The sequence below is a fragment of the Oxyura jamaicensis genome, chromosome 1 (genome assembly GCF_011077185.1).
Source record: "Oxyura jamaicensis isolate SHBP4307 breed ruddy duck chromosome 1, BPBGC_Ojam_1.0, whole genome shotgun sequence".
NCBI lineage: Eukaryota > Metazoa > Chordata > Aves > Anseriformes > Anatidae > Oxyura > Oxyura jamaicensis.
Window position 1 is genome coordinate 90,214,929 of NC_048893.1, and position 24,866 is coordinate 90,239,794.

General features: G+C 40.3%; 1 long non-coding RNA gene across 2 annotated transcripts in view; it reads left to right on the plus strand.

The window, feature by feature from the left end:
- Positions 1-7,864: 7,864 nt before the first annotated feature.
- LOC118160551 overlaps positions 7,865-24,866 on the plus strand; it is a 165,739-nt gene continuing 148,737 nt past the window's right edge. For both annotated transcript variants that reach the window (XR_004747560.1, XR_004747561.1), the window contains exons 1-2: positions 7,865-7,988; positions 8,330-8,382. This is a non-coding gene — a long non-coding RNA (uncharacterized LOC118160551). The remainder of the gene's footprint in view (positions 7,989-8,329; positions 8,383-24,866) is intronic.

Consider the following 24,866-nt stretch of genomic DNA (forward strand, 5'->3'; position numbering starts at 1 on the left):
TAATTCTCACTACCCCCTCCTGCACCCCGCTGGGCTCCGCATGCCTCCGGCTGGGGCGCAGGCGGCGTGCTCAGAGCTCCCCCCGCCGTCCAGCCCTGCCCGCCTTGCCAAGCGAGCCTGCCTCAAGAGCTCTGCTCCCGCTGGAGAGAGGGAGTGTCTCTGCACATCCTACACGGGATATTTCTTCCTTCGGTAGCAGAGAATGAGGGGCCGGCAGGTTTTGTGGGTTTCCTTTTCTTTTCTCCGAGATTCTTCTTCCCTGCAGGGTAGGTAGAGGCGAGTGTCGCAGGGCTTTCACACAGAGAGTCGTCTCTGACTGAAGCGACACGATGGCTCACGTGGAACTGCTCTGTGGCATCACCCTCACTTACTGACCCCCCACCCTGTAGCCCCACAGCCCAAACACGCACGTGGGACAAGGATTATCACCCACGGGTTTTGGTACAAGAGCGCACCAGGTCAGTGAACAGATTTGTCCCGAGTGTCACCTTGCCTACAGCACTGACCTCCCGCTACACAAGATTGCCCCTTGGGCTGCAGGGGTACAGGGAGGCAGAGGCAGGGAGGATGGAAACCTCCTTAAAAGTCAGAAGAAGTAAAGTTCATGAACCGAGTTTACCAGACAGCTCAACATGCTGAATTTGCTACTACAACAGCTCCTCTCTGTGTCACCGAGATGGCTCTTTCAGCAGCTACATCTTTATGCAGAGAAGCGGCGCTGCCTGGGCAGACAGTTTGTTGGTATCAGCTCTACGGTGAGAGCCTCTCAGCCTCTGACATCTCCAGAGCCTCTGCTGTTTCACCTTTCACAGGGGTTGGAGTCTGCTTCTCTCTTTTGCTTCTGTTGAAGCTTTTTATTCTTCATCCAAAGTGGTTTTGCAAATCCTGCCCCCCTCCCCTTATCTGCTAATTAACCCTTTTTCCTCATCAGACATCAGTAAGACTTCTCAAATATAATTACAATTTAATCCGTTTTTCCCTGTAGCCCATTTGTTTCCCTTTACACTTCGAGTTTCCTTTATTTCTGCTGCTAAATTGTTCTCCGTTTTCATCCTTCTCATGGTCTCACTCTTTTCATTAGTCCCACATTCTCCAAAAAAAAATCTTTGCAGTCACAGCATCAATTGGGGAAAAAGAAATGTGGCCAACAGCTGAAAGTTGTCCTTTTGATCAATTCAGCCAAGAAACTGCCTACAGCCTCCTGGCTCCGCTCACAGACTACCATTCAGTGACCTCTCCAAGGGTCAAGTACTAACAGGGATCGGTATTCATGTACAGAGCATTTCCAACCACTGTATCCTGACACACAGCATTCTGTATTCCAAGAGGCAACTTTGAATTATTTTATTTGTCAAAGTGCAGCACCTCAACTCACTTGGGGCAAAATATTTTCTCCCGAGGACGTACTTTATCAAAATGTCCTCCTCTGTGGGGCAAGAAATTTTCTGTGAAGTTACCAAGGACTAAATGGTTTCCCCTCCTCCGATTCGCACTGTGTTTGATATTATCTTGCCTGTGATTTCATCAGAAACCGTGAGCAAAACAGTGTGGTAAGGCAGCGAGCAGAAGACCTTCACAGGAAAATTAAATGACACAAGAAGTGGCATTAGAGATTTGTAATGAGGGGGCTGCTGAGAGAACGCTGGCAGCATAAATGTCAGGGAACAAGCAAGCTGTGAGAGGTGTGATTGCTCAAATGAGTGTTGAATGTTCGTGGTTATGAAAGGCCCCGTGCCATTTTCCATGAAAGTAGCAATGTGAAAATCCAATGATCCACCAAATTCTTTCACTCTTCTCGTCACATAAAGTTCCTTATCTAGTTGCAATTTGTTATGCACTTCTTCCTCCTTTGTATTTTACGCACAAAGGAGTTCTCATCTCAGCACTGCAGAAAGAGCATTTGTTCCCGAGTGTTGTGAGCAGAGCCTGCTTAAATTTCCTGAACAAAATGTAGCTTGGACAATAACGGTGTCTTCAGGAGAGGTTGTTTTTTAATACGCTTTTTCACGTGCTAGTTTTAACAAATGGAAAACTTGACATCTGTAGAGATAACTCCAGTTGGTGATAACTAGAATTTGGTGATCCGAAAGAACTAGCTGTCATTTCAGTGAAACACTGAAGAGTTGGGAACTGGGTATACATTATAAGTATAGAAGAATGTCGTTTTGCAGCCTAATTCTTTGGTTTAGGTAATGCCTAAACTCACTCCGTAGGAAATCCCTTTCTGGATGAAAATCGCATTGAAAATGTGGCATTGTTTGTGTATACAGTGATTTCTATATTGATGGCAGTCTTCAGGAAGCCCTCCCATCAGCAGCCACAGTAAAGTATCCCCACGGTTTTGACTTCAGTTTTGGTGGGCCTCTACATGCCTTCTCTGCTAGGTGACTGATTTTGCTGATTCACAGAGCAGTTAAGAGAAATATCACTGGAAAGTAAAAATCGTTGTTCCCTCTCCTGTAGGTGCAATACTTAGAGTTTCAGTCTGCGAGCTGAACAACCCCTCCTCTCTCTCTGTGTCCTGGAAAAGACAAGTCTGATGAAGGACTCCTGCAAGAGGCTAACAAAATGCTCATCTCCATTCCTGTTAGTTGCTGAGAGATTTAAATGTGCAGGAAAGTGGGGGCTCAAGTTAGCAGCTAACAGAAGCTCTGCTTCTGTTTTGCTGTGGAAAAAAATGGGTCCCCTTCTTTCCCACTCTTCTCCTGTTCACCCTCATCACACCACGCTTGGCCCAAGGAGAACCCTGCAGCTGCTGCCACTCGGTCCTAGCAAACCTAGGAAGGGAGGAGCTCCCTGGGGCAAGGCCCACCAGCACCCTGTCAGGGTGGCAAAGGGATCTGTGCACTCCCTAGGGCAGGGGCACGATCAGGTAAAGCTGGAGGAATGAAAGGGATTGGCCTTGTGCTGCAGTGCTGAAAATCCCTGCAACTGACACATGAAGGTGAGAAGAAAGGCAGCTGGAGAGAAGAAAAACAAAAATCACTTTGGACCAACAAGAAACATCTCATTCAGCTGCAACCTATTTATTTTTGGTGCATAGATAAAGGGAATATGAATTTTGTTCAAGCTTTTTTTTCCTTCAGTTTATGTCAACTTTAAATCACATTAATGTTAAGATGAATAAGATTCCAACCAAAAAGTAAAAAGCTAAAGAGCTTCTCGGAATTAATAACAGTAATGAAAGAAAATATTTCCAAAATGAGGGTTTCATGATGCCAGCATCTAAATGAAATACTCTGAGGCTTTTGAAGTCTCTCAGCACACACATGCACCCACTTTTCTTATTGGCCAAACACGGAGTCCAGTGAAACATCATCCCATCCTTCGGTGTGTTTACTGGTTGTTACACACCGCTGCCAAAATGACTTGGGGAATTAGCACAGGCTACTGGGTGTAACGATGCTGGGGAGAGAGAGTAAACTTGGTCTTAAGACTGAAGTGTATGTAATTAATGGCTGTGTTGGGAGAACAAATATCTGGGAACATAAATTTAATTATCACATAGGGGCTACCAGGGAAAAGCAGACAGTTTAACATCGTCAGGCTGAAGAGCCCCAGGGGCTCAAAACACTTTGCTGGGAGAGCTCACAGCCCCATCAGACACACATAGAGGGTAAAGCAAGAAGTAACATCCAAAAGTTCGGTACAATCTCTGACCTAATACAATGTGAGTTCTTTCTTGATTGGTTTGAAATCCTCCTGTTTTTTCTGGTCTCACTCATTCTCTTTCACTTCTGGCATCGGTAATACCTGTCATAAGGAACATAACTCAAGTGACCTAATTTTTGGTGGTTATGAGGGCTGTAAAATAAAGTATTAGTCTTATTTCACACCATTAGGTCAAATTAACTTTATCAGCTGGAACTCATGTTGGTGACCAGGGGCTGTGAAGAGCCCCCTCATGCTCCTTGGTTCTGTCTGTGCAATTACTGCCAAATGAAGAACTGTCTGTACCCTCTGAGCTGCACAGGGCAGCTGTGAGTCCCAGGCTTGGATGTGCTGGCAACGCTCTTCCATCATGCAGATGTTTCCTAGCATGTCCTGCAGACCCAAATTTCTCTCTCTTCTGGGGCCAGATTTGCTTTCTCACCCACATGCTTAGCACTTCCAGAGATTTTCAGACTTACCCAGAATCATTTTTTTTAATAAAAACCACACAGTTGATAAAGCCATGATCAGGGAAATTCACACACACACAAAAAAAAACAACCAACAAACCATCCAAAAACACTGCCACCACCACCAACAAAACCAACACACCTTCCACATCTTTTCTTGTAAGACTGAAGCTTGTTTGTAGGGGCAATACTTATGTCAGCTTTTCAATGAAATGTCTTGAAGTGTCCATGGTGTACTGGGTGCCATGAAACAAACCTAAGTGACCATTGTGTTTATGCTTCTTCCTCTCCTTTTTCAGGTTATTGTTCCTTTCTGCAACCTGACTTTGCTTTCATCTTTTCTCCTTCAGATAGTCCCTTAAGAATCCTGTTTCTCATCACAAAGCTTCTATGGACTGTCTTTTTCCACTTCTTCTGTAACAGTCATACCTTTGAGAGATGCCATCAGTAAACAGACAGTTGTGTGGTCTCGAGATTTGTGTAATTAAGTAGTCAGAGCTCGCACCCTGAAATAAATGGATCTCTGCTAAATTGCTTGGCTCTCAGTGATTGCTGAACACTGGAATTACAGAGCTAAGGAACCACTGGTAGCAATTTACCTCTCTGAAACACTCTGGAAATGTGGATGACAATGGGAATGTGCTCAAATAGCACTGACAGCAGTGGGAGCCAGTCATAAGGAAGAGAGACAGGACATAGGCTCATTTTTGTGACAATACATGACTGATATTTTTGATAGCTTTCCATTAACTCAGGCAGAGATGACTATGATATTCCACCCTACAGAAATTCGAGGACCAAGTCCTGCATTCCAGGTAAAAGTGATATGTACAAGAAACAGCTTTTTAACAGAGTAGAAGAAGAACTCAGAAAATTGTGTGTCTGATCTGATGCTAAAGAATCAGTTGTCAATTTGCAGGGGACTGTCTGAGTTCCTGATCAGGGCTTATGGACAGGGGTGTAAGGAAAGAGGCTAAGAGAGAGACTTTCGGAAAGCCAGAATCAACCTGCAAAAAACTGTGGTGATTTGACAAGGAAAGGAAATCCCAAGGGCAGGACTGAAAGACAAACAATGTTCTGACACTGGGGTAACTGCAAAAAGTTCAGAGAGGAGATGTAGGTAGAAAAAGAAGCAAAGCTCCAAGTCTGAGTATACAAAAGCAGCATGCAGAGCTGCCTGGACTGGGACAAGGGGCACAAAGCCACGTACTCTGAAAAACATTCAAGTGTTATGCCGAATTACATCAGCTTCCACAAACGTGCAAAGGCTAGCTGACCATGAACAGCTGGGGAAAGGGGACATCGCCAGCCCCATTTTTACAAGGTGATCCTTCACAAGAGCAACGGACAAGATTTCAGCAGAAGATAAATGCACTGTTAGCCGGACAGCAAATGGAACATTTATTAATTTTAAGCTCTATACAGGTGTACAAGCCAGTGTTGTATCAGAGACAGTGATAGCAGCAAGGAAAGAAGAGCCCAGATAAGACAAATGGACAGAATTCAGGATTGCCGTTGTGATCTCATAGCCATTAAGAGAGTGAGTGAAGGAAATGTACAAGTAAATAACATACTGCAAAGGTTCAATTTATAATCATATCAGGGACAAAAATATTCTTTACTGATTTTCAAACATGTCAAGTTTTTCATCTTATGCAGTGGTGCTGCACCTTGGAAGAATGAATAGGAACATTGAAGAGCTTTTGGATTCTTCACCAGTGCAGAAGAAAGCGTTCAGCAGGATACAACGTAAACCTGAAAATGCAACTGTTCCGCTGCACAGTGGAGGCACAAAGAACGGAGCTGGCTAAGCTTACCACTGTAGGAAAAAGAGCAAGGATCAGAATAAAGAGAGCAAGATAATTTCTGTAGGAAAAAACAAATGTTTCTCTAAGCAGGAGGATGGATGAAGCTTGTAGGTTATGTCTCTAGATTAATTGTTGTTGTTGCTTGTTTGTTTGTTTGTTTTTATTGAATTATACAAAGGTATTCTGCTGTCTTTGCAGACACCAAGAATATTTTCCTCCATTTTGTCTCTCAGCTCTCCTCTGCAGGATATTGGCAAAATGTGACCTGCAATGCTTGGCTGCAGAAACTGCCAAAAAAGATTTTTAAAAATGGCTGGGAGGAGTGAATTTGTGAAAGTCCTAATTCCAGTTTTCCTTCTTCTCTGCCATGCATTTTATGAAACCTGTAGGAAATAAATATCTTTAAGTCCTCCTCCTCTTTGTGAAAATGTGGTAGAACATGCCAAGGCATACACGCAGCCAGGGTACCACAGAAACACTGGTTCTGGAGGAAACTAAGCTGATCCTTTCACTCTATATTGATTGAACAGAAAATCAACAGCAACAATAAAGTAAAAATGGAAGGTAAGCAGATCCTAGGAGGGTTTCTATTGCTGGACCATCAGTATGGTTCTGGCAAATGTCTTTAGAGAAACAGGGCCTGTGTAGCACATAAGTAGTATGGCCTTTGAGAGACACTGCTTCTTCCCACTGATATTTAGACTGTCTGATGCCAAATGTTTTACAGTGGAGTGTTTAAAATGGAATTTGATGGGCCTAGTAGTTAGTGTAGTCCAAGCAGATGAAAAGATCTCCTTGTATGCTGTCTTATTTATAATGCAGATTTCATACTTGGATATGTTTGCCCTTTTCTGCTGTCTGCTTGCTGACCTCTTCACCTAGTTTGCACCTGCTTTGCTGTATTTGCTAAATATGTAAGCTATGCACAGCATAATCACAAAGCCCAGGTAACACAGAAGAAAAGTCGGTGTTCAATACTGTATTTCACATACTAGTGAACAAAAACATATTCCCATTTCACAGGTATCTGATATTTTTCTGCAGGTTTGACAATATCATTTCTGCAATATTTTTCTATGTGATCTGGCTGAGATGGCCATTTAGGGCAATTTAGCTCACTTCTACATAAATGAGGTTTTTCAAGTGGCGTTAATGTGATACAAATGAGAAATCCTCTTCTTTTCCCTCTTTATTTATTTATTTATTTATTTATTTATTATTTTTTTGCCAAATTGCTTTCTGAACCCAGGTGAATTTTTGAAATCAATAACATTCTGTGTCTAGAAGCTTACCTAGACATTATGTGACAAACGTAATACATGCTTTGAACTTGGTAGCTTTCCTTGACACCTTCTAGCCCCCTTTTTTTTTTTTTCTTCTTCTTTTTTTTGGAATAAAGAATTAATGGGTCTTCTCTGTTCATCTTTACTTAGTTTCTGCTGGGTGAACAACATTGCCCTACCTTACCTGCTTAATGTACTTTGAATACAGACTAAAATATGTAGCAAGGGGAGTTATGTGTCATGCAGTAGTGCTTTCTTAAAATAATGCGTGGGAAGCAGGGAAATAACCTGGAGTTTTCCACTCCTGCTAATTGCCTTCTTTACCAGTTTATTGTGACTTGTTCCATACCGCACAGTTTGTACTCACTCTGCCATAGAAGTGAGCCAGCAGTATTTGAGCATGAAAGACCTTCTGGTGTGTGGTGAAGCTCTATTATTTGTCCTGCCTTTTTAGAAGATAAAAGCTGCTAACTAGCTTGCTTTATTTTTATTCTGCAGCTGTGATATCCTTAGCTGTCTTTCAAGCCCATTAATCAGTTTCCCAATCTAGAAGCAGGGCACAGATGTAGAGAATCTGCTTTTTCATACACCTCCTTTCTGTCCTGAGCTCATGGGTTCCCTGGCATTAACAACCAAATTGAAGCCATCAGTTCCAAATTAGAAATGCAGATAAGCTCTCATGAGGTTGGCTCTTTGGCAATGCCCCTTTATCTACTGATCAGCCTGAGGCCCTGGTGTTCCATTCTACCTTTGTCTTTGTGTACTTCTGCAATCCAGTAATTTGCCCTTATATTTTGGTAGCAGATGCAAACTGGTTCTGATTGTGCCCAACAAGGGACTTTGAATGTGATAGTGTTTTTTATGTCCCTGTATTATAGGGGTATGTTTCCAGCCTCGTTGTCAGGTTCCTGACAGGTAATAAGGGAGAGTACAGTTAATTTCATCCTTAAGTTAGGAAACCTCTCTGTTTATTTTATTTATAGATCTTACTCAAAGCATTCTAAAAGGGAATCAAAGTATAACGCAGTCTTCTGGGTTCTTAGAGATTCTTTAAGCAATATGTATACAAAAAGACATGAAGAGTTAATAATGTTCTTGTTCTCTTGTTTTGTATTAGGATGGACTTGTACTCTCCCTGAGAATCTTCTGCTGATCCTTGCCCAAAATGTGGTGAGTACTATGGAGAAACTGTAGCAGACCCTATGCTTTGTTCTAAACACGTCTGTAAGCTGAAGTTGAGGATCTTGCATATTTGTTTAATAGACAGTGGAACTTCAACTCTCAACAACATTTGTCTCTTACTTCTAAACTTGATGATTGTATCTCTTCAGAATTAAGAAATCTAATTGCTGAACCCAATAGCTTTATTTAGCGTAATGCAACCTGTCTTTCCAGAATGGGTTTAGTACTAATTACTCTTGTTATTATTGTACATTCAATTTGCAAGCAAATTTTTAAAATCTCTAGGTACCGTTATGACACGTTATTTTGTGCTGCACACTATATTCCTTGTTAATTGCCACTTTCCAAATGTTCCCCACTGCAGTTACTTTATCCCTACCCTGTCCGTGTGATCAGTATGTACTGTGGGAAGCAAGTGGAATTTGAGGTGGGAATGGAACAATGAGATGTTTCACCTGTAGGAAGTTAAGCGTGTGCTTGTTACTGTTTCTCCATCCATAGAGCTGAAATTAGAAATAGGAGCTCGAAAGGCTTTTGGCCTTGAAGAAAAGGCTTGCAAGGAGGGAAAGAAAGTGTAATAAGGAGGTGGATATGTAAGTTGCAAGAACATATTTAATGAAGCAGGCCAAGTAAGGGGTATTGCCAGAAATTCTGGTTGAAGCCAGCAGGGATAAAATCGGTGCAAATGTTATGCAGCTGTCCAGAACTAATTAAATTATGCAAGAATGATGATCAGTGGGAAGGGGCTGAAGCCATCTTCTTCATGAATAGAAGAAGAGTTGTCAAAACTATTTTTGCTAGAGTTATTGATTGTTTTGACTTTCTGATTTTGTTTCACTAATATCCCCAAATCCCTCTCTTGATCAATTAGAATCTGTTGTTTTCTTTCCTTTAATTACATCACTGATGTTTCTGTGGGCAGAGGTCCTTTGTTGCTGAGAGATAGTAAGTACTGTAGTCACATCCTGCCAAATAACCATCTTTACATACACAAATTACCTGAGATCCTCACATGCCCCCCCCATTACCAAAAGATTGGTGCCCTGAGTATATCTTGCACTCAGCACTGAGCATTGCTGACCAGCCTATCTGGATTTCACTCTAAGTTACCAAACACTGGCAGTTCAAGAGCAATGAAAGTGCAAGCCGCAAAAAGTTTGTCAGTAGCCAACAAAGGTAAGATGTCCAAAGACTTATGCTAACACCTTGCTCTACAGTGGTTTAAAAGCTGTTGTTGCTTATACTTGATGTCCCTGGGGCAACACGGCAAAGTGAGAACAAGGGGATAGAAGTTGTGCTTTTTAAATTATGTGTATACCCTTCACATTTTTATTTCCTTTACTGTTATGAAAATTGAAATAGATGCTCATTACTGTAAGTGACTGCAGGTTCATAATGCAGGGGTTGGTACTCCTGTCACATGAGGCACACCCAGAGTTTAAAAAAAAAAAAAAAGGCATGTCACTCTTGCTGAGACTATAGAGTGTGATTTGAGGGAGGAGGGCAGTTCAAAGGATGGTGGTAGGATGCATGATCAACTTTTTGATTTTATGCTTTGAAGAAAACCAAAAGTGCTCTTATGCTCCTGACCTGTATGCTAATGCAACTTGGGGTCGAGTCTTTGGTAACATTTCTAAAGGCTTGAAAATGGTTGTAAAGAATATATGAAATATTCAGAAACATTGCTGTAATGCTTTCTATACTGACAGGTTTACCAGCTGAGGGAAGGGGTTTGAGGTAGCCAATCTATCTGCAGCATCCCAAGGAAGTGCTAGACAGCAAATGGCTGATTTAGATTTGGAAGTTATCCCTGCTCCTTGCAGCGCCTGTGCTATAGAAGAAGGCAAACCTAAGAAAGTACTTAAAAATTGAATAATCAGAGATAAGGGGAGGAAAAAAATAATTAATAAAACACTCTACTGAAATCCTTTCTTTTCTCTCCCAGAGTCTAACACTGTAGGCTTCTCTGCAGCCACTCCTCTCTCTGTGAACACTATGTCTCACGTTTTGTTGTTGTTTGTTTTACAAGCTGTATTTTGTGCTACATTTTAGTTAGCTAGCCAGGGGATGGAAATACAGGGGGAAAGAATAAAAAACTGTACTTATTAAAAAAAAAAAAATAGGGCATTCTTCTTTCTGAGAGAACAAGAGATAGCCTGAAGACGTTAAATATCTAGGTGGCTTATAGGCAATATATTATTTATATCTTTCTTTATCTTTGTGTGGAGAGCATTCCTAGGAGAAAGAGTCATATGCATGTACTGTAGCTGCTGAAACAGCTTGGTGGTGTTATGGGAACCACCCATAGTTCTTAAATTTTTAAGCTTTAAGCACATGAGAAAGGCAGATAAAAGCACAAACATACTCATGCAGGAACTGAACATGATCAAACTTCAGTCTTAGCTTTTTTTCCTTAACGTGTAATTAAAATTTTGTCATCTCTTTAGATTATGAAATGTAACTTTAATATGTGTTCTGCATTGAAAAGTGATCCTACAAATGACTCCATGGGATACCTGGTTTTCATGCTATGCTGATTAACAAAGCAATGTGATAGTGCTGAAGCCTTCAGTAGCGACAAAGATTGTGCAGCCGGAGCAGATAAATCCTGCAGGAAAAGCTCAGAAAATCAAGGCTGCGGTTGTACAGATTCCAGATAGTCAACAAGAAGAATGGTCAATTTTGCTAACATTGTGGGTGGTTGGCACAGTTACTGTCACAGTCAAATGAAAATTAGACTAGATTAGTCATCTAGCACTTGTATTTTCTTTCCTTGCTTTAATGCATAGCTTTTTTTTTTTTATCTTCCCTTTCCCCCCACTGATCATTTTGATGTTTTGTGTTCTGATGTTTTACAAGCTGTGGGTACTTTGCTGACCACAGACTGAAATACCTCTGGTTTAGAGGCCAGCCTATTGTCTCCAGGCTCTTCTTGTTCTTAAGCATGGACTGCAATAACACTGAAAACTCAGTGTGTCAAAGATGGCTTCCCATACCTAGTGGAACCAGATCTCTTCTGTAAGCGTCTGCTATATTCAGAGCAGACTTAAAAATCAAAAGGAAAAGGAAGAACGTTTAACTCCTCTGTATCCGTGTTAATGTTCCTAATAGGGTTGTAAATCCAAACATCAAATAATCACTTCTAAAGCAATGCTTTTTGGCAACCAAAAAAGAAAGCAATACCTTAAATAGTAACCTTAAGTGAGCAGACACTCCAAATCACTCTTATAAAGATATTGTACTAAAAAAATATTTTCAAGTGTCATCATATGCCTAAACACTTTCAGATTAAAACTTTCTTGCTTAGATCTTAAGAAATATAAGTTGGCTATATTTTTTGCTCAAGGCTATTTCAAGATTCATCTTCCTGTTTAAAAATAAACAAAAATAAAACCCCACTCATATCTCTCTGTGGCTTTGGTGTTCTTTTCAGCTAATATTGGGAACCAGGAATTGAAAACAAGTATTACTTTCAAGGTATAAATCTAGCCTGGAGCAGAGAATATATATAGTTTTTCTGGATAATTTCTAATAAGTGACTAGCCTAAAAAGACTTTGGTCAGTGCCTTAGGCAGTCAGGTACAATCCTGATGACGTGTGTTGAGAAGATGAATAAAACAGAAGAAAATGGTTGTTTTAATCAGTTTTTTTATGGCTCACTCATGGGCTCCCGTGGCAGTTTGGGCTGAACCCTGGAAGCTTTGCCTATCAATGCTGCAGAAATAAATTGGGTTTTAAGAGGATCCAAACTATGACATAAAATAGATTCTGTGATAATAGTCTAAGTGCTACAGAACTGCACCTTTCCTTGGCTGGAGACCTAAAGGGGGGGGAAAAATACTCCCGTGAACTGTGATCCAATCAGAGCAGTTGAGACAAGGCTCACCTTGTAATTGAACAACATCTCCTTATACCTTCTTGTACCTGTCATCTTCACTGTGCTCTACCCTGCTTGTGCTAGAAAAATCTTACCTACAAAGCATGTTCTGCCTTTCAAGGAATAGGGTACACAAGGATTAATTACTGTTCCTAGGAGAACAACCTAATCTAACTATCCCTGTTAACAGGGAGTAAGGTAAAAGGCATTCTGAAAGGGCGGTTGGGGTTACATCTGTCAGAAGCCTGTCCTAGTTTCATTTTGGGGATGACAGACACTTTTCCAGAGCTGATCCTGATCAGATTTGTTGCTTCTGCTGCTACAGATTTAGACATGATAAAGAAAAGCAAGATTCTGGTGTAAGTAGTCCTGCCTCATAAGGGGAAACTGCTTTGACATGAGGTAAAATAAACCACTTGGTGACCCAAACAGCGGCTGGATTTCTCTGTTGTTGAGGGTCGTGGAACTATTTAACTCTGGTTAAACTGCACCCAGAGATGAGTGGGCTTGTGCAGGTAGCAGGGCCCACTGTAGCCAGTGAATATCTTTGCCACCTTGGAGGATTACAGGCAACAATAGCTGGCACCCTGTTTGGTGAATTCCTTACTTCCAATGCCAATCTTGCCCTGTGGGATTCTGCTTAAGGGGAAGTTGGGGCACTACATTTATACCTGTCCTACTTTCCTGCACTTCTTTAATTTCATCTGGATGCTCCCCATGTCCTTTCTCTAAAGAGAAATAAGAATTGGAGTAACGTTCCTGTGAGCCACAGAACCACAAAATGGAGGTCGTGCTGGTCATGAGCGTCAAGTACTCCCACATAATGGTAACGAGACAGCACTTTTTTTTTCTTAATCTACAAAAAGAATAATTTTGTAGAAGCAGTTAGCAGATGATGACTTCCTAAAGAGCCAACACTTTTCATTGTAACTGGAGGTGTAGAAATCCACCGATCTGGGATTTTCTCCTCCCATCACCAATCTCACTTCTTCTGAGCTAATAGCTTTTTGTGAATCCTTGGACAAACACCAGGAATCACATTCATAAATAGTTGCTTAGGCTTACTAGACAAAAAGGTATTTACATCTTACAGAGTTTCAGCTGCAGAGTCCAGTCCTCCCTTTGGATAAGCCCAGTGGCTCCTGGGGATGGACGTTGTGTGCTTTGACATCAAAGCCGAAGACACAGGATTGTGTATAAGGCTTGTCTGGCAGGCTTGTGGGAGCAGAGCAGGTAATACAGCTAGGAGTCAAATGTTTCAGTGTCGTTTAATACTATGGAAATTAATTCAATATTCATCACTATCCACAGAGCATCTCTAGAGGTTTCTACAGTAATGTCACAGCAAATCTATTCAGCTTTTAAGAAAAGAGAGACCATGCTCACAGCTGAGCTAATTTATATTAATACCTAGCATAACAGAAGTCATTTCACAAGATCTTTAGGCATTATATCTACAATTAGTTAAAGAGTACATGCTTTATCACCTTATCTCATTTACTAAGAGTTGGTTCTCATCTATTTGCAAATTTTGCTGGCTTACAAAGATTAAAGGTCTATTTCCAAAACAGCACATCTTGCTAAACTGTTCCTCTATAGAAGATTAATTATTTTAAGTTTTTTTTTTTTTTTTTTTTACTATACAAACCAAGAAAACTTCAATACTGATAGGTTGGGGATTCTTTTTCTGTTTAAATTTACATATGTAAATTTCCCTAGGTAACAAAGATCTAGTCAAGCTGTAAATTCTCAGTGCTAATGCTAACAATAGATACATTCACTACAGTGTGATTACACTGGATAGGCTTAATACCTTTCAGAAAAAAAAAAAAAAGAAAAAAAAAAAACTTGAATCTGTTATGCAGTTTCTTAAATACAAATTATTTGTAGAATTCGTCGATGAATTGTACCTTAAAAATAGCTTCAGCCTTGGCATCAGGTCTGCATTGCTTTCCTTGATGTTGTGCACATTCAATGCCACCATAGTGCAACTTGGAACCTTATTTCCTTAGGTATCTGACAACATCAAAACATAAATAACATAGGAATGGCTGTCCTGGGTCTATCTGAATAGCAATGTAGCTTAACACCTCGTCTTCAAGCAAGGCAATGGAAGGTGCTGTTTCTGATACCTGTTTTGAAAATGACAAATTAATGAATCACTCTTAACTCTCCTGTGAATGACATCCTGTAAAGCAGGAAACCTGCAACCATGACCACCGTTCTGCCTAAACGTGACAGCGAGGTACTGCAGGGTCTGAGGATGCAGCTGATAAATGGCGTATGGAGTACTTAATACAAAGTGATGCTTGTCAGATACAGGTCAGAAGCTGGGGGAATACTGCTAGAGTAATAGCTTTGTTTCACTAGCATTCTTATCAACAGAAGGATTTGGAAGATGAGAGAGTCAGGTGGGCCTGTTTTTTGTTATATTCAGGATACTTTTCAGACACATGCTTGCAGACTTTTTATCTAGGTAGCTTAAATATCAAGAAGAGCATAGCTGCCAGCAACGTGGGGTGCCCTGCAGCTGGGGAGCATAAATGTATTTGTGCAGCTAGCCAGGGCTGTGCCTCCGCGTATTTAAACCATTAGGGCACCTGTTAGTGGTGTCCTACCTACCTCATCTAATACTGGCCATGTAGACACCCACCTGCATGAGTTTTAGTTGTACCTAAAGTCACAACCAGGCAGTGTAAAAGGACTCAGGGCATTAAATGATGCTTGTTTTCATCCTAAGTTGCCTCTGCACAATGAGTACAGTGAAAAAAGTGTTCAGCTCTGTGTATTGGAATTTTGTGAGTGTTAGGTAAATGTGGGAAATCAATTTCCCAACATCCTTAAACATCAAATTTTGGAACAGCTCATTCTAACACCCATGAGATGAGATGCTGGGCTTCATTACGCTCTCCAGGAAATGGCACACCATGGTAGTTTGTAGGAAGTGGGCCATGCAGTAATGCAATACTGTGCCAGGAAAACCATATAGAAAATGAACATTGCAATAACACACATTAGGGGAAACTTTTTCTTAAAAGGGAAAACCACAAACTCCTTTTTTGTAATAAAATAAACTACTAGCCTCTGACGAGATGCTTTAAAAGTTACAGTACTGGTAAATAGTTTATTTGTGTGTGTGGCTATCAATTTTTTTTAGTTGCCTTAGAACATCTAGTGAAGATGCATTTACAGACAGGTAATGAAGCTAGTATCAAGCCTTATCGGAAGTGATTGCAATCCAGCAATTAAATTAGATTTCCCTGAAGGAGGTTAATTGAACTACAATGCAATATTTTGCCAAGATTTATCCTCTTCTGTAAATCTACTTGTGTCAGCTCAGATGGCTCTGAAAGGTCTAGTATCTCCAAAGATAGATTTCTCTGTATTTGTAGTTTAACCCAGAGAGATACGGTGGTGTTACCTAGAAATTCCTTATCATAATGGTGTTACAATGCTCCCTTGAATTCTTTGATTTGCTTGCTGGTTGTTGTTTTTAACTTGGATTTTTGGAGGAAGGATGTACTGAGGTATGATGTAATTATGCAAATGTGTATTCTGCTCTTCTGAAGAGTCCATCTTGTACAGAGAGACTAGATAGGGTATTGTGACTTTCCAGGTACTGAACGCCCATTGTGGATAGTCACTGTTTTTTTAGCTGCCTCCTTTGAGTAATTTTGGTCTGTTGTTAAGAATAATGTCAATTCTCTACTTTAGGTTCCACAAGTGAAGGGGAGAGTTGATAAGAAGGATAAAAGTATTGCCAGATATTTAAATGTTTCAATGAGGACTACAAAAGTAAGATTTATTTTTTTATATTATTATTATTATTATTATTTTGTAGAAACCTGGGCTGCTTGTCCCCAGGAGGCTTCAGATTTTGAGACTCTGTTTCTCGAAGGTTCTCGAATAACCATATATTTTGTCGCATGTAACTCACAAGCACTCTAATACACCTCCTGTACTGGGGTTTACAGCAGTGCTCTGGTGATACAGGGATGATGGTGGTGTCTGAACTGCTCAGCATTTTAAGAATTGAGCCAGAGGTGCTGCTGAGGCTGAAGATACAGCAGCATGTCCAACCCAACTCTGTCCTGCAGTGGAGACGGGGTACCTCTAGAAGATCACTGCTTCCTCATTGCAAGCCATTTGCACCTCAAACACCACCTTCAGCTCAGTTGAGCATCTGTTTATGAGCTAAATCAAGATTTTGGTTTGTGCTTGTGGGTTTAGGAAACAGACATAACTGAGCTGTTGTTTTAAGTGTCATCTGATGCAGCTCAGCTGAGATAATTTGTGCTTCAGTTTTCTGTTTTATACCCCAAAATACAACATGAATTGTTTTATCTCAAAGTCAGATTGTGTATTACAGATCTCAGAAGAAGAATTTCTATATTCGGTTCAAAAAATGTACTTGATGGCGTTGCCCTTTGCAGAGACACTATGCAATAATAGCTTCCTCTGGTCAGTGACAGAAAACATCATGGCTGGGACAGCCCCTGCATGATACATGCAGTCATCAAGCAAGCAGTCACCTAAGAGCACCCTTGCAGTTTTTAGTTTAACCCCAGCCACAAACAGAGTCTTTGAGTGCAACAGAAAAAGTATATTGAATTCACTTCACCAAGTTAACCTTAAGAGGAATATTAGAAGAGTTAAGAGTGAAATAGTGCATGCAAAGGTGAACAGTTCAGAGAACAATCTCTACTTGAGAAACAGCTTCTAAATAGCAGGCAGAGAACGAAGCACATAAATTACCTATGTGCCAAACTACCTGAAAATAATTTGGATACTCACTGAAGCAAAGTATTGTATCCAATGGTTCACTGCTAGGGCAGATCCATCTGCTTTCATTTCACTTTATTTCTATCCCCTGTAAGAAAATCAACATACTTTGCCTCCCTAGTCTATAGTCCATAAAATCAGAACAATCAAAATTCCTTCTGTCTTGGATGGAGGTCTGAACACTTACTGTTTTTATTAGAAAGTGCTTTATTTTTATGTGATTGCTTCATCTGAAGGAAGGTAGGAATGAGTAGTTCAGACTTAAGGTACGAGATCAGAACCATTGACTTAACCTTTTGATTCCAGTGTGCTATCAGATGCCAAACTATGAAGCTGACATATAGTATACATTTAGCCTGGCTGTGGGAGTTTATGGGATGTCTGCCGTTAGAGCTGAAATACTGCAGAAGAAGTGTAAGATTTTTAATCCTACCTGGGACCTTAGTCTAAACTCAGACTTGAGAGCTTCTATCTCTGTATAGCAAATATATATCAGACTTCTCAAATGGAAATGGGAAATGCTGCAGGTCAGGATGTGGGGATGAGTATCAGCAAGTGAGGGGGAGGGAAAACGAGAAGGATTAACCAGTCCAGGATGTTTAGAAAAAGTCACTGGTTCATGAGACTAATTTTTCTGTTGTAATGGAATTTGCCTATAATGTGTTATGAGACCAAGATCCTATTTACTTTTGGTGATTGCTGAACCTTTGGGCCTCTTATCAAGAACAAGATATAATGGCTTTATTGGCACAGTCTTGGGAATAGAGGTATGCTGGATTAACTAGAAGATTCTCTACATTTCTTTCATATAAAAGATTCAAAGAATCATGCCAGAATAGCTAAAGTCCCTGAGTTCTCACTGCAAAGTTTGTGCTGCTTATGCCTGATTCAGAGGAGGAATTTATGGTTGAATCTCTCATATACAAGCTGAGAATTTCAAATGCAGGTGTTGATGTGTTCTTTCTATCACCATGCATTCAACGTATTTTTGTAAATTTTGTCATCAGCTGTCTTTGGCATGGTCTGTGAGCCATAAAGCTATTGTAAAATAACCTAAGTAATTGAAGATTTAAAAAATATATATATTCCCTTTATTAAACATTATATTAAAAGAAGAGAAAATCAGCACAGAAGCTGAAGTTCCACATTGACTGAATTCTGTTCTTAAAGGCAATAGGCAATGGTTGTACATCTGCTTTCACCAGGAACGGGGAGAAAACATCTTATAATGAGTTCTAGACAGATAGATATGTAGATAGATGCTGTGCATTGGCAGACTGTTAAAGCCAGCCTCCACAATTTATCAAGGGTGATTTTATTCATGGGGTTTAGGCTTCAACAGCTGCTATAGGCACATCACATGAATCTGAAAACACCTACCTGCATTGTTTGATGCCTACATACCTTTGAAAATCTAGCCTCACAAGTCAAAGTGGAGGGGAAGAAAAAATCTAAACTACAAGCAGAGCAAAGCCCTGTTTTGATATGACCTACACAAATTCTTTGATGTGATATTGAAATTGCTACTGTGACATTATTTCCATAAGCTTCCTTGGTTAAGCTAGGGGTGCAGGCACCTTAAACCCAGAGTAAGTCCAGGAACCTCTTTTTTTTTTTTTTTTTTTCAACTTATGAAACTTCTGTTTGCATTTACTGGTGAATTGAAAAAACCTGTACTTAAATATTTTAATTTTCTCGAGTAAATACTATCAAGCTAATTTCTTAGGTGTGTGTAATTATTTGAGACTTATATATCCTAGATTTGGAGGAAAAAAGGGGGGGGGTAGTACTTACTGGGCACATAGGATGTGTTGTTGTTTTTTTTAATAGAGTTGACAGCTGTCTGAGAGACTGAGACCCTAATAATATTACAGGTGATCTCTGCTGAGATGGATTATTGAGCATCACGTAGATAAGATGGTTGAAATCTCATTGTAAATGTAATTTGTTTCATGGCCGTTGCCATACCGTATGTGGTAGTGGAGTAGAGAACATTACACTTGCCTCTAATTCAGTGAGAGTCACAACAGATAAATTGGAGGTCAAAAAGGCCTTTTGGGAGAGCTCTTGCTGAAAAGGGTTATATAAATGTAAAGTATTATTATTATTATTATTTATGAGCAGATTGAGTCAAATGTCATGCTGGATGCATTTCATCAGTCTGAGACTAGACTTGTGCCTGTAGCTCAGCAACAGCTCGGTGATACAGACTGATAGGGGGATGTTTTTACCAAGCTAAACAGAAACTCGAATAAAACAGCAAACGCTTCTTTACAAAGGACCCTGCCATCCAGTGATATTTCTGAGGTTTGGCATTTGGAGCACCAGATGGGGTGGCACAGAGCTTTTCCACCAGGGCAAGAGACAACTTGCAATCTCCAGTCCATTGCAGAAATGTTTAATTTAGATCACGTAATGAATTTTTGCTGTATGAAGGAACAGTGGAAACAGATATCAATATTTTATTATATCCATGAATCACAGCTGTATAGAAATGCTAGGAACACTGACAAACCCATTGCCAACATGTGTAGCATGTTCTGTTCTTGGGGAAGCCTTTATTATTCAGTGAGCTGTCACCCAGGAAAAGGGAAATGTCCACTCCCCTCCTGCCTCCTTTTCCCAGCTCTGAATAAGATAAATGGATTCTGCATTACTATGTGAGCCATCTTGGTGTGTTTGTGTGTATACAAAGTCGTAGGAAAAGGAGGGAGAAAGTTTAATCTCACACTTCTAAGTCCCCCACTAAAGCTAGGGAGACATACCTTTACCTCACAGAAATATATATGTTTTAAGATACTTCATTTCTAGAATCAAAACAGCTACCTTTTCCCCTTCTGTATTTTTCTCTTCATTGGCTTTAATTAAGTTTGCCCTAAGCAGCTTGTGAGGCCGGATAACCTTGTTACATGAAAGAAAAAGATTACACACTATGGGGTAGTTCCTGCTAGCTTGGCTGTCATTTATAAAGCCAGGATTTAATATCCTTTAAGCTTTTCTGTTTGCAGACTCATTTTAGTTAAACTGCATTTATATAAACTGCTCAGCCGATTAGAGAGGCAGCTCTATAGCCTTAATTTCAGTGTCACTTTCCAGCTGTTTTGGTCAGGCTTCATGCCTGGTTTTTATGTATTTGTGCACTAAAAAGAAAATACATCTCAATGATAAATCCTTCTCCAAAGCAGAGGGAAGTAGCAGTAAATAACATCTGTTGAAATCAAATGAAAATAAAAACAAAAGCCCACAGGAAAACCAGATACAGCAGGGAGCTTGAAAGCAAACTCACTGTAGAGTTCAGGTTTAAATATGATCCAAATCCTTAAAATTATCTGTAGATAGGGGACGGAGAATTTGTGACCTACCTCTTACACAGATTTGTCAGATCCAGGTATAAAAAGGATCGGTTATTAAAAGACGTGTTGCAATTCTGGGGCTGATCCAAGGCCACTTGAATTCATCTGAGGGATCTGGAAGTTCATTACAGATATTCGTGACAGTCACTGATTATCCTAGAAATAAATTTGTGCAATGCTATGCTCTTGAAACTGGAACAACAGGGAAAGGCAGAGATCTCCTTTTCAGCCATCATTCAAAGAATAAATCTGTATCCCAGCTGTTCCATTTTGGTCATTTTTACACGCCTGGAGCTAAGCACCTAAATATCTGCTCTCCACTCTGCTTTCCCGCCGCCCCCAAGCTCTGATCCCCTCTACCCAACATAAAGACAGGCATAATCTAAAATCGGCTGTAAAAATCAAATACAAATCTTTTAATGCACCTAGCCATTGTCATCTGCATTTAAAAATATTGCTTCAGTTCACTGATGAAGCCACAAGCTCTGTATGGGCTTGTCTGTGTCTTGTTCACTTAGCGCTTTCATTTTCACAGGGCTAAATGCTAGACAGTCCGACCGTGTCACTCCTGCGTGCTCAGCGGGCTGCAGAGGGCTTGTGATGTTGCCAAGAATGACAGGGAAGAACTTGGCCCTACGTCCTTCCAAGACACATTTTGAGTTTTTCTCTCTTCTACATCAAGTGTTAGAGACAGAAGACTACCACAGCTTCAAAAGTATTCACTATCCAATTAAACAGAATTTTACCCAGGCTTTACCAGGAGTATATGATTTTTTTCTCATTTTACCCAGACAAATGAGACAAAACCCTTTAAGCTTGCCCTTTTCTGGTATACCATGGACATCTAACTACTTCCACGTTTAAGACAGTGTAAAAGTGACTTCCTTCAAGTATATAGGACAGGAATATGCCATGGTTCTTGTTTTGTTACAATTTATATGAAGAAGTAGAAGGAAATAACATCCTCACAATCGAATATGATGAACAGATGCTGTGGCATGTTCTGCGGGATTGCCTCGACTTGCAGTATGAGTTTTTCTTGTGGGTGACTAAAATCTAACACAGTTTGTGGATGGGGGAACAGTGAGAATTAATAACTAAACCAGCCAAGGCTCTAAGTCTTACCATTTCAGAAAAAGAATATGTGCATGCACACAGCTTCAGGAAATTGCAGGAAGGTGAAACAAGGTTAGAAAATATGAGGTCTAGAGAATATCTACTTCAAATGGGATACTTAAGCAAACATAGCATTATCTTGATTTCTAGTAGTATACGGTGACTTTTAGCACATTGCAGAAATGTAGTAAATTGCAATTTTAATTAAACTGTGGGAGGACTACACATCTATTCCCTAAAATAAGTGTTTTTCTGTGATTTTTTTTAAACAAAAAGCATTCATTTCTTGTGTATACAGAGTTAGAGGTATGGTATTTAAAAACAAAAATATCAGAACTGCCTGCATTGACCTATTATGTCTCCTAAATCCCAGCTGAGTCCCTGCAAAAATTTCATTTGCTCTTGACTCTGTAATTTCTAGTGTTTTGTTTCAGTATTTTTGTAAGTTGCAAGCAAAGTCACTTCCACTGCATCCCTGGGAGACTTTTCTACAATTTAACAGACCTTGCTCTAGGATGCTGAGATTTTCTGAAAATTGTGTTTCAATTGATCTTTTAGAATAGCATGTACTGTCTCAACTAAACTGAAAAGAATTGCAGAAGTCTCTAAGCAAAAGTCTGCTCAAAAAAAAAAGAAAAAGCAAGTGCCTTGTTTGCAGAAATGCAGATACACAGTGTGCAGAGGAGAGATGGGGATGAAAATAATCTCTTCATAAATACCCTTCATTGAGAGGAAAGAAGTGTATTGGAAAAATTGTGTTCTTTCCTTTGACATGCTGTTCTTAGATTCTCTGCAGATACCTTGTACTGCACCCAGAAGTCTCATGTGCCTCCGTTGTCAATCACCAGTACAGGAAAGATAGCGAGGCAAATCCACAGAGCCCTCCCATGCCTGTCCTCGGAAGCATTGGTTGCAGCCAGCACAGCAAGCCTGCTGTTTGCTCTGACATGAGGAAACAGATCAGCATGGAGCCCATCATACAGAAATGTTTGTTGCTTATAGGTCAAATCCCTTAGAAATGAGTATGACTGATCTGAGATTACCTCTTCTTTATATTTCCTCTTCCTTTGCTTTCTCCCCTAAGAACAGCTCATATATGAACTGCATAAAGGTGACAAACTACCATTTTGGTGTGTATTCACTGCTGGAAGAGCAAAGGTAAAATGAAGAGCACAGTTAACAGGGAAAAAGATATCTTGTGAGATCAGTAACTCTTCTTCTTTAATAGTCTGCCAGCCCCAAAAAAATATAAAAGCATCAGAAGCAAGGAGCTTTTTAAAGAGATTATAAAATTGTACTCCACAGAGAAATTACTCAAACAAGTAATCTCATCAGTCACTCATAGAAACGATACAAAATGCCCAAAGCCACGGGGCATACACAACCCCCAAATCCCAATAGACTCAAAAGGAAGCTATGAAAGTCTGTATCCCAGTGGTGGAAACTATTTCTGGATGACCCAGACCAAAGATTATTTTAGCAAAAGTTAAGCTGAGACAATCTGAGTAATACTGAAAACAAATTGTTGGTAATATTTATGGATGATATATATATTCCTATCCTATAGGAACCTTGTTTTCTAATTATGCTGAGGAAACAATAGGGAACCCCATAGTTCTGGACTTTGATTTTTGCTTGGAATGGAAAGAAGAGGAAGGTGACAATTAAAAATTAAAAAATACCATCTTATATCACTTTCTGTCACCAGCCTTCATGTGAGAAACTTGAAGCCGGTCCTCCAAACTTCTAATTGCATTGTATAATGCTATAAAAATCCTGAATCTTCTGTTCATGGTGCAGTCCTGCCTCTGCAGTACTGCGGTCTAAATGGCAGGTCTGACAATTCAGCAAGGCAAGATGGAGATCAGTATCTGTGTTTTCCTGGACTTCTAATTTCTAAATAGCCCACCCAGCCATGAGGTTGTTAAAGTTGATTTTTTTTCAAAAACTGGAAGTCAAAAATATTTTTTCATACTGTGTTTTTGGAAACAAAGTATTTCTTTTGTGATTGTAGTGATATCTTATCCCTTCAGAGTCTGACGGTCCCCTTGCAGGTCTCGTAGCTTGCTGTGATGGGAAGTGCAGCTCTGTGCTCGTCACTCTCCTCCCCTAGCCCTGGGCTGCAGCACCTCTTGTGCATGCAAAAAGGAAGAGAGGAGAGGGAAAAAGTATAAATGAAGTCTTAAAAAGATCGGTGTTGACTAACCTTAGGCTGGGTCATAGACATTGTGCCAGTTTGGAAACAAATCGGTGTAGTTGGTTTCTTAACAGAGGATGCTCTTCACACGTTGTTTGATTGTCACAGTGTGTTTGTAGGCTGAAGAGCGAAGCTGGGAGGTGACCAGCTGTCAGTGCTGGAGTCTGTGCCACTTATCTAATTCTGTCTCTCTAACAAAGAAAATCGATCAGACCTGTCTGACGTGCATTTGTATGTACTCATCTGACTTTCCTGTAACCCTCAGAGATGCAGGGAGCAAATCCTTGTACGTTGCTCCCTAGTACTTCAGATATAGGCAGGAGACACCTGTTCAGTAGCACCTAATCCCTACTGATCTGTAGGCTGCCAAGGTTTTTGCGACTCCCAGTGGACTGGTTAGCAGGGAGCTGAGATGCCTGGAGGGGAGGAAGAGGTTGGCTTTCTTAACTTCTGACGAACCCAGTGGCCCAACCTGGAGAGATGGGAGGTGTCTCTCCAGATGTGTAACAAGAGTGTGGGGAAGAGATGCTGAGCGCTCTCTGAGCAAGCTGGTATTTGTGTGCAGAGCAAGGCAGAGCGGAGGTTGGTTGTTGAATGCAGAAGCAGCACAACCAGGTTACCACAGCAATGTGCCAAGTGGATTAGCCCAAATCCTCAGCAGAGCTTGCTGTGTTGTTCCAGTTTGGAGGGTTAATTTGCTTGGCAAAAATTCAAGGACAGCTCACCATACCCACTGCACTCACGAGAAACTGCCCTTAATCAATGATCAGAGGACAGTACACTTGTATTTCTTCTAAAATGCATAATATAGTTGTATTACATCTGAATGTCTTCCAGCAAACTAGGAAAGTCCTTATGATGAAATCATGACTACCATGGCTTATTTTTTTAAAAAAAAATCAAGTCCTGTGTTTATAATACCCGTATTTTTCTGTGTGTTTATTAAATATTTGTTTTGATAGGGATGCCTCTAGACAAGCATTTTCTTCCCTCTCTGGTTACCCACTGCTCTACCTTCTACTATTGTTAACGCAAGTGTTTATAGGGCTACCCTATAAACTGTGTCATTAAAATGATCCAAGGTTTAAAAAGGGGGGTGGGGTGTCAGTCCTGTTTTCCCAAAATAATGGCACAAAAGTGAGCAGAA